The following is a 10,000-nucleotide window of genomic DNA, read 5'->3' on the forward strand; positions in this document are numbered from 1 at the left end:
ACCGGTCCGATAATACGCGCGCATATCCCCAAACACCGGTCCGATAATACGCGCGCATATCCCCAAACACCGGTCCGATAATACGCGCGCATATCCCCAAACACCGGCCCGGATTTCAGCCACTAGTGGCGGGCACAAGTCCCCCAACACTAGCCAAGTTCTCAGCCACTAGTGGCGGGCACAATTCCCCAAACACCGGTCCGATAATACGCGCGCATATCCCCAAACACCGGCCCGATAATACGCGCACAATTCCCCAAACACCGGCGCGGATTTCAGCCACTATTGGCGGGCACAAGTCCCCCAACACTAGCCCGGGATTCAGCCACTAGTGGCGGGCACGATTCCCCAAACACCGGTCCGATAATACGCGCGCATATCCCCAAACACCGGCCCGATAATACGCGCACAATTCCCCAAACACCGGCCCGATAATACGCGCGCAATTCCCCAAACACCGGCCCGATAATACGCGCACATTTCCCCAAACACCGGCGCGGATTTCAGCCACTATTGGCGGGCACAAGTCCCCCAACACTAGCCCGGGATTCAGCCACTATTGGCGGGCACAAGTCCCCCAACACTAGCCCGGGATTCAGCCACTAGTGGCGGGCACGATTCCCCAAACACCGGCCCGGCGCTGAGTATATGGCCTCCGAAAGGCCCATACATTCAGACGGGTCCATGTATTTTCAACGACAGCAGCAGTACCGCCAAAATCCATGCAGCGGCGCTGGATTTATGGCCTCCGAAAGGCCCATTCATTCAGACGGGTCCATGTATTTTCAGCGACAGCCGCAGTACCGCCAAAATCCATGCAGAGGCGCTGAGTTTATGGCCTCCGAAAGGCCCATTCATTCAGACGGGTCCATGTATTTTCAGCGACAGCAGCAGTACCGCCAAAATCCATGCAGCGGCGCTGTATTTATGGCCTCCGAAAGGCCCATTCATTACCAACGGGGCTGCAGTAGCATCCCGCGGCCACGCAGGGGCAGATATTGTGAGGGAATTACATGGTAGTGGACGGAGCGCCCATGCATTTCCAATGGGAGTGCAGTACCTCAAAAATCCGCTCCAAGCCACCGAACTTGAGGGCCCGACGTTCCCTCAACACTAGCCCAGTGCAATCGACATTTCGTTCTGTGTACATTGTTACACAGAATGACAATACAAGGGAATTATTATTATTATTATTATTATTATGTATTCAGCCACTAGTGGCGGGCACAATACCCCAAACACTGGCCCGGCGCTGGCTGAGTTTATGGCCTCCGAAAGGCCCATACATTCAGACGGGTCCATGTATTTTCAGTTTTCCGTAGCAGGTGTGATTGTTTGTTTAATTAGGTAGTTTGTGTTGGTGACGGTGTTCCTAACTGTGGTGGCTTGTTTGTAGAATGTGGGGCCCTGCGTTTGTGTTATGTTGATTTCTGGTAATTTACTTTTTACTAAGTAGTCTTTCAGGTTTTTGTTTCTTTTAAAGGCTGAGATGATTTTGTAATCTTGGATTATGCTTGTGTTCTGTAGTGTCTGATTTATATTTTGTCCATTCATTCAGACGGGTCCATGTATTTTCAGCGACAGCCGCAGTACCGCCAAAATCCATGCAGCGGCGCTGGATTTATGGCCTCCGAAAGGCCCATTCATTCAGACGGGTCCATGTATTTTCAGCGACAGCCGCAGTACCGCCAAAATCCATGCAGAGGCGCTGAGTTTATGGCCTCCGAAAGGCCCATTCATTCAGACGGGTCCATGTATTTTCAGCGACAGCAGCAGTACCGCCAAAATCCATGCAGCGGCGCTGTATTTATGGCCTCCGAAAGGCCCATTCATTACCAACGGGGCTGCAGTAGCATCCCGCGGCCACGCAGGGGCAGATATTGTGAGGGAATTACATGGTAGTGGACGGAGCGCCCATGCATTTCCAATGGGAGTGCAGTACCTCAAAAATCCGCTCCAAGCCACCGAACTTGAGGGCCCGACGTTCCCTCAACACTAGCCCAGTGCAATCGACATTTCGTTCTGTGTACATTGTTACACAGAATGACAATACAAGGGAATTATTATTATTATTATTATTATTATGTATTCAGCCACTAGTGGCGGGCACAATACCCCAAACACTGGCCCGGCGCTGGCTGAGTTTATGGCCTCCGAAAGGCCCATACATTCAGACGGGTCCATGTATTTTCAGTTTTCCGTAGCAGGTGTGATTGTTTGTTTAATTAGGTAGTTTGTGTTGGTGACGGTGTTCCTAACTGTGGTGGCTTGTTTGTAGAATGTGGGGCCCTGCGTTTGTGTTATGTTGATTTCTGGTAATTTACTTTTTACTAAGTAGTCTTTCAGGTTTTTGTTTCTTTTAAAGGCTGAGATGATTTTGTAATCTTGGATTATGCTTGTGTTCTGTAGTGTCTGATTTATATTTTGTCCATTCATTCAGACGGGTCCATGTATTTTCAGCGACAGCCGCAGTACCGCCAAAATCCATGCAGCGGCGCTGGATTTATGGCCTCCGAAAGGCCCATTCATTCAGACGGGTCCATGTATTTTCAGCGACAGCCGCAGTACCGCCAAAATCCATGCAGAGGCGCTGAGTTTATGGCCTCCGAAAGGCCCATTCATTCAGACGGGTCCATGTATTTTCAGCGACAGCAGCAGTACCGCCAAAATCCATGCAGCGGCGCTGTATTTATGGCCTCCGAAAGGCCCATTCATTACCAACGGGGCTGCAGTAGCATCCCGCGGCCACGCAGGGGCAGATATTGTGAGGGAATTACATGGTAGTGGACGGAGCGCCCATGCATTTCCAATGGGAGTGCAGTACCTCAAAAATCCGCTCCAAGCCACCGAACTTGAGGGCCCGACGTTCCCTCAACACTAGCCCAGTGCAATCGACATTTCGTTCTGTGTACATTGTTACACAGAATGACAATACAAGGGAATTATTATTATTATTATTATTATTATGTATTCAGCCACTAGTGGCGGGCACAATACCCCAAACACTGGCCCGGCGCTGGCTGAGTTTATGGCCTCCGAAAGGCCCATACATTCAGACGGGTCCATGTATTTTCAGTTTTCCGTAGCAGGTGTGATTGTTTGTTTAATTAGGTAGTTTGTGTTGGTGACGGTGTTCCTAACTGTGGTGGCTTGTTTGTAGAATGTGGGGCCCTGCGTTTGTGTTATGTTGATTTCTGGTAATTTACTTTTTACTAAGTAGTCTTTCAGGTTTTTGTTTCTTTTAAAGGCTGAGATGATTTTGTAATCTTGGATTATGCTTGTGTTCTGTAGTGTCTGATTTATATTTTGTCCATTCATTCAGACGGGTCCATGTATTTTCAGCGACAGCCGCAGTACCGCCAAAATCCATGCAGCGGCGCTGGATTTATGGCCTCCGAAAGGCCCATTCATTCAGACGGGTCCATGTATTTTCAGCGACAGCCGCAGTACCGCCAAAATCCATGCAGCGGCGCTGGGTTTATGGAATCCGAAAGGCCCATTCATTCAGACGGGTCCATGTATTTTCAACGACAGCCGCAGTACCGCCAAAATCCATGCAGCGGCGCTGTATTTATGGCCTCCGAAAGGCCCATTCATTACCAACGGGGCTGCAGTAGCATCCCGCGGCCACGCAGGGGCAGATATTGTGAGGGAATTACATGGTAGTGGACGGAGCGCCCATGCATTTCCAATGGGAGTGCAGTACCTCAAAAATCCGCTCCAAGCCACCGAACTTGAGGGCCCGACGTTCCCTCAACACTAGCCCAGTGCAATCGACATTTCGTTCTGTGTACATTGTTACACAGAATGACAATACAAGGGAATTATTATTATTATTATTATTATTATGTATTCAGCCACTAGTGGCGGGCACAATACCCCAAACACTGGCCCGGCGCTGGCTGAGTTTATGGCCTCCGAAAGGCCCATACATTCAGACGGGTCCATGTATTTTCAGTTTTCCGTAGCAGGTGTGATTGTTTGTTTAATTAGGTAGTTTGTGTTGGTGACGGTGTTCCTAACTGTGGTGGCTTGTTTGTAGAATGTGGGGCCCTGCGTTTGTGTTATGTTGATTTCTGGTAATTTACTTTTTACTAAGTAGTCTTTCAGGTTTTTGTTTCTTTTAAAGGCTGAGATGATTTTGTAATCTTGGATTATGCTTGTGTTCTGTAGTGTCTGATTTATATTTTGTCCATTCATTCAGACGGGTCCATGTATTTTCAGCGACAGCCGCAGTACCGCCAAAATCCATGCAGCGGCGCTGAGTTTATGGCCTCCGAAAGGCCCATTCATTCAGACGGGTCCATGTATTTTCAGCGACAGCCGCAGTACCGCCAAAATCCATGCAGCGGCGCTGGGTTTATGGAATCCGAAAGGCCCATTCATTCAGACGGGTCCATGTATTTTCAACGACAGCCGCAGTACCGCCAAAATCCATGCAGCGGCGCTGTATTTATGGCCTCCGAAAGGCCCATTCATTCCCAACGGGGCAGCAGTAGCATCGCGCGGCCACGCGGGGGCAGATATTGTGAGGGAATTACATTGTAGTGGACGGAGCGCCCATGTATTGCTATGGCCAATGCATTTCCAATGGGAGTGCAGTACCTCAAAAATCCGCTAGAGGGCCCCGAACTTGAGGGCCCGGCGTTCCCTCAAGTGCCGATTTTATACCCCCTTCTCCAGCCGACAGCCAGAATTATATTAGGGACTCGCAATTTTGAGAGGTGAGCACCAGGGCTAATCAGCGGCCACCCGTGACCATTGAGTCCGACAGAGCAGAGGCTAGGGGCGGCCTCGCATCTCGCAATTACCGAGGGAAGATGCCGGTTCTCGAAAAATTTCTAAGTTTTTCAAATTTTAAAGTATTGAAGTATTTAGGGCGCTTCCCGCGGCCCTGGCTTTTGCATGTACCCCTCTAAGCTCCGGTTCTCGAAAAATGTCTAAGTTTGTCAAACTTTAAAGTATTGAAGCCGGACTTCCGCGGAGGCTGACAGGGGGCCTCCATCGAAGCACCCTTCACCCCCGGGTGAGCCGGCGTCGGCCCACGGGCCTGCCGGTTCCCCAACTGAGCGATTGGCACACGAGACCCGCCTCGGAGGGCCCACGTCGGCCGGCGCAAGCCGGTGTTCGGGCGTGCGGCTCCTCCGGCTTTGCGGGTCAAGCTCCAGCGCCGAGGATACTAGGCAAACGTTGGGCCCCCCCGAGCCGAGTGGATACCCGCCTCAGAAAGAGCTGGGGCGGTACGTACGGACGGCCTCACTAAGAGGGAACGGAAGCTACTAAAGCACACGTATAACTGTCCGATGTGCGAACGAAAGTGAGGCCGGACGAATCCGATACGAGTTACGAGTGAGGCGGGATCCACGGCTGGCACTCGCGGGGCCCTCTTGCGAAACCATGCCTCGGCGTGAACCTTTTGGCGGCAGAACCAAGACGAACCGAGGTCGAGCTTCCGTCTCGAGCCACACCCAGACGTCCGACCGTCGCGGAGCCCGACGCCACGCGTGCTAGGGCTCCGCGCGAAACATCGTTTCACGACACCCGCTCGTCAGCCCGTCCGAACGTATACGAGTGTCGCGCGGCCCCCCGGGCCCGGCTGTAGCCACAGCCTCGTCCCGGACCAGGGCCGCACCGCCACCAGCAGCGCCCCCCCGGCGGCAGACGCACTCTGGTTGATCCTGCCAGTAGCATATGCTTGTTTTCAAGATTAAGCCATGCATGTCTAAGTACGAATGGCCAGTACAGTGAAACTGCGAACGGCTCATTAAATCAGTTATGGTTCCTTTGATCGCTCCACCGTTACTTGGATAACTGTGGCAAATCCAGAGCTAATACATGCAAACGAGCGCCGACTCGCGGGCGGGGCTCCGGCCTCGCCCCGGGGACGCGTGCATTTATCAGACACAAAAACCCACGCGGTGTCCGGCGGGCGGGGGCTCAGCCGTCGCGCGCGTCCCCCGCGTCCGGCCTCCGCCTCTCCGGGCGGGGGCGTAAGCGGCGCGGGCGGCTCCGCGCGCGCCGGTCCTCGTTCCGCCGGCCCGGCCCCCCCTTTGTGTTGACTCAGGATAACCTCGTGCCGATCGCTCGCCCACCCGAGGCGGCGACGACTCATTCGAATGTCTGCCCTATCAACTTTCGATGGTAGACTCTGCGCCTACCATGGTGACCACGGGTAACGGGGAATCAGGGTTCGATTCCGGAGAGGGAGCATGAGAAACGGCTACCACATCCAAGGAAGGCAGCAGGCGCGCAAATTACCCACTCCCGACACGGGGAGGTAGTGACGAAAAATAACAATACGGGACTCGTTCGAGTCTCCGTAATTGGAATGAGCCGAACACAAACCCATCGGCCAGCATCCATTGGAGGGCAAGTCTGGTGCCAGCAGCCGCGGTAATTCCAGCTCCAATAGCGTATTTTAAAGTTGCTGCAGTTAAAAAGCTCCTAGTTGGACCCCGGGACGCGAGCTGACGGTCCGCCGCGAGGCGTGCATCCGTCTGTCCCAGCCCCTGCCTCTCGGCAAAAGCCCCCGTGATGCCCTTCGCTGGGTGTCACTCGCGGGGCCCGAAGCGTTTACTTTGAGGAAATTAGAGTGTTCAAAGCAGGCCACACGGCCGCCCCTGCATATCGCAGCTGGGAATAATGGAATAGGACTCCGGTTCTATTTTGTGGGTTGTCATGAACTGGGGCCATGATTAAGAGGGACGGCCGGGGGCATTCGTACTGCGCCGCTAGAGGTGAAATTCTTGGACCGGCGCAAGACGGACGAGAGCGAAAGCATTTGCCAAGAATGTTTTCATTAATCAAGAACGAAAGTCGGAGGTTCGAAGACGATCAGATACCGTCCTAGTTCCGACCATAAACGATGCCGACTCGCGATCCGGCGGCGTTATTCCCATGACCCGCCGAGCAGCACCCGGGAAACCGACCAAGTGTCTGGGTTCCGGGGGGAGTATTGTTGCAAAGCTGAAACTTAAAGGAATTGACGGAAGGGCACCACCAGGAGTGGAGCATGCGGCTTAATTTGACTCAACACGGGAAACCTCACCCGGCCCGGACACGGAAAGGATTGACAGATTGAAGGCTCTTTCTCGATACCGTGGGTGGTGGTGCATGGCCGTTCGTAGTTGGTGGAGCGATTTGTCTGGTTAATTCCGATAACGAACGAGACTCAAACATACTAAATAGTACCGCGGCCCCCCGCGCGGTCGGCGGCAGAAAACTTCTTAGAGGGACAAGTGGCTCTCAGCCACACGAGAATGAGCAATAACAGGTCTGTGATGCCCTTAGATGTCCGGGGCTGCACGCGCGCCACACTGAGCGTATAAGCGCGTCGTCTATCCCCGCGCCGGCAGGCGCGGGTAATCCTATGAACCCCGCTCGTGACAGGGCCTGGGGATTGCAATTATTTCCCACCAACGAGGAATTCCCAGTAAGCGCGGGTCATTAGCCTGCGTTGATTAAGTCCCTGCCCTTTGTACACACCGCCCGTCGCTACTACCGATCGGATGGCTTAGTGAGGTCCTCGGATAGTCCCCGCCGGGGCCGGCCCCGGCTCCGGCGGTGTGCCAGAAGACGGTCGAACTTGACTATCTAGAGGAAGTAAAAGTCGTAACAAGGTTTCTGTAGGTGAACCTGCAGAAGGATCATTAACGTACGAGCGGCAGCAGATCCGCCTCGGTACACCCCCGACGAGCCAGACGCCGAGGGCGGCGGGTCGTCGCAGGCGGAGGAAGAGGGTAGACCGGGACGGGACGGGACGGGGGGCGCGGCGCGGGTCACTCCCGGGCCGCGCGTCGGAGCGAGTTCGGCGGGCGCCACGCGGCGCGGCGCGAGGCGAGAAAAGGCGGCGGGCGATGTCGCGCTACCTCCGTGCGAGCGGGGTAGCGCGCTCGTCCGACGACCCCAGTAGCGCGGCGCGGCGCGACGACAGGCGACCGCCAGCGACGGGCGAAAGGCGGCGGCCGTGCGCGGGACCCCCGTAACCGGGGAATCCCCCTATGCCGACGACCCTAGCTCGGCGCGGTTCTCGCGCTTCCGGCGCGCGCTTCCGGGGCGGCACTCGCCTCGACGACCTCCCGTCCTTTAAAGGTAACGGTTCGGGCCGGCGCCCCGGCGTCCGTCCGCCCGTCGGTGTCGCGTGTCCGTGCGGCGCGGGGCTGCTCTCGGCGAGGGTCGCCGAGCAAGCGGATCCCCGCACGGATCACAACGGCCGTATGGCGGCGGCGTCGGGACGCCCGCCCGAGACGAAGGTTCAGGGCGACGAAACGGTGCTCCCACCGGCTACCTTTTTCCCCGGCCAAACGCGTCCGTCGGCCGGAGCCCTCGAGGGGCCGCGTAGCGCGCGCGTGGGCCGGCCCCCGGACACCGGAGTCCCTCCCGGGGCTCCGGACACCGGGGGTTCGGTTCCGCGCGGTCCGCCGCGGTCTCCTCTGTCCATCCATAGTCCGGGCAGGCCGCGGCCGGGTCGGGGGCCAGTCCCCCCTCGGTGTCAGCGCGGTCGCGCCGCCCTTGTAAACCAAACCCACTCGCTGACGGGTAGCAACACCCAAAGCGTCGCTTCGCGGCGCGGCGGGGCTTCCAAGTCGGATGGCCTTCCGGGGTCCGGGTAGGAGACGCCGGGGGCCGGCCTCAGCGCCGAGCCCCCGACCTACCCGGCGAGTCCGGTCGCCGAGTCGTGTCAGGCCCGAGCGGGAGACGCCGGGCGCCGGCCTCAGCGCCGAGCGCCCGACCTACCCGGGCCGACGCACGTCTCGGGCGCCGTCGCGGCCCCGAGCGGGAGACGCCGGGCGCCGGCCTCAGCGCCGCGCGCCCGACCCGCTCGGCTCGTCGCGGCGTCGCGCGTATCGCGCCCGTCGGTAACCGCGCCGCGGGTTAGGGGCTCGCTCGCGGGAGCGACCGAACGGCACCCGCGGCGCGTTCGTCTCCGGTACAAACCCTGTCGTGAATTTGTCTCCGATCGTCCCGGGCGGACGTAAAAGGGCCCAAACGTACGACTCTTAGCGGTGGATCACTCGGCTCGTGCGTCGATGAAGAACGCAGCTAGCTGCGAGAACTAATGTGATTTGCAGGACACATTGATCATCGACACTTTGAACGCACATTGCGGCCCCGGTTTTACCCCGGGGCCACGCCTGTCTGAGCGGCGCTTTCCAATCGATCGGACGCGGGCCGGGCCCTCCGCGACATTCCGCCGGTCCGTCCGGCGGGTGGCGCGAGAACCCGGTCCGCGCGGGCGAGGCTCGGGCCCTCCGCGACATTCCGCCGGTCCGCCCGGCGGGTGGCGCGCGACCCGTGTCCCCGCCCACTCCGCGGCTGGGGTTTCGCAGGGACCCCCGTCCCTTCGTACCCTCAAATACAGACTCGGGCGGCGCTCCGTGTCCGTCCGCCCGTCGGTGTCGCGCGTCCGCGCGTCCGGAGGTGCTTCTCGGCTGCCGGTGAGTACGGCTGGTACTTAGCATACCGAGAAGGTGCTCCGCGCGCGCGGCTCCGCGCGGCGGCCCGTATGGCGGCGGCGCTCGGCGCCCTCCTCAGGTAAAGGTCCCGGTCGGCGCCTCGGCGTCCGTCCGCCCGTCGGTGTCGCGTGTCCGTGCGGCGCGGGGCTGCTCTCGGCGAGGGTCGCCGAGCAAGCGGATCCCCGCACGGATCACAACGGCCGTATGGCGGCGGCGCCGGTCCCGGCGCCGGCCCCGACCGCACAGCTCTACGCGCACGCCCTCAGATCAGACGAGACGACCCGCTGAATTTAAGCATATTACTAAGCGGAGGAAAAGAAACTAACCAGGATTCCCTCAGTAGCGGCGAGCGAAGAGGGAAAAGCCCAGCGCCGAATCCCCGCCCTGCGGTAGGGCGAGGGAAATGTGGCGTACGGAAGGCCGCTTTAGCCCGGCGCCGCTCGGGGGCCCGAGTCCTTCTGATAGAGGCTCAGCCCAGGGACGGTGTGAGGCCGGTAGCGGCCCCCGGCTCGCCGGGGCGAGGCCTTCTCGGAGTCGGGTTGCTT

The 10,000-nt window shown here is 57.9% G+C and overlaps 3 non-coding genes across 3 annotated transcripts in view; all 3 read left to right on the forward strand.

The window, feature by feature from the left end:
* Positions 1-5,665: 5,665 nt before the first annotated feature.
* On the forward strand, positions 5,666-7,652 carry LOC148345807 (18S ribosomal RNA). The gene has a single exon (XR_015848416.1). It is a non-coding gene; the product is annotated as an 18S ribosomal RNA (ribosomal RNA).
* Positions 7,653-8,994: 1,342 nt separating this feature from the next.
* Positions 8,995-9,148, forward strand: LOC148345808 (5.8S ribosomal RNA). The gene has a single exon (XR_015848420.1). It is a non-coding gene; the product is annotated as a 5.8S ribosomal RNA (ribosomal RNA).
* A 564-nt stretch (positions 9,149-9,712) lies between these two features.
* LOC148345809 (28S ribosomal RNA) overlaps positions 9,713-10,000 on the forward strand; it is a 4,529-nt gene continuing 4,241 nt past the window's right edge. Inside the window, exon 1 of the ribosomal RNA XR_015848440.1 lies at positions 9,713-10,000. This exon is cut by the window's right edge and continues 4,241 nt beyond it. This is a non-coding gene — a ribosomal RNA (28S ribosomal RNA).

The sequence above is a fragment of the Urocampus carinirostris genome, unplaced genomic scaffold (assembly GCF_059441175.1).
Source record: "Urocampus carinirostris isolate Australia breed hairy pipefish unplaced genomic scaffold, RoL_Ucar_1.0 HiC_scaffold_24, whole genome shotgun sequence".
NCBI classification, from domain to species: Eukaryota; Metazoa; Chordata; class Actinopteri; order Syngnathiformes; family Syngnathidae; genus Urocampus; species Urocampus carinirostris.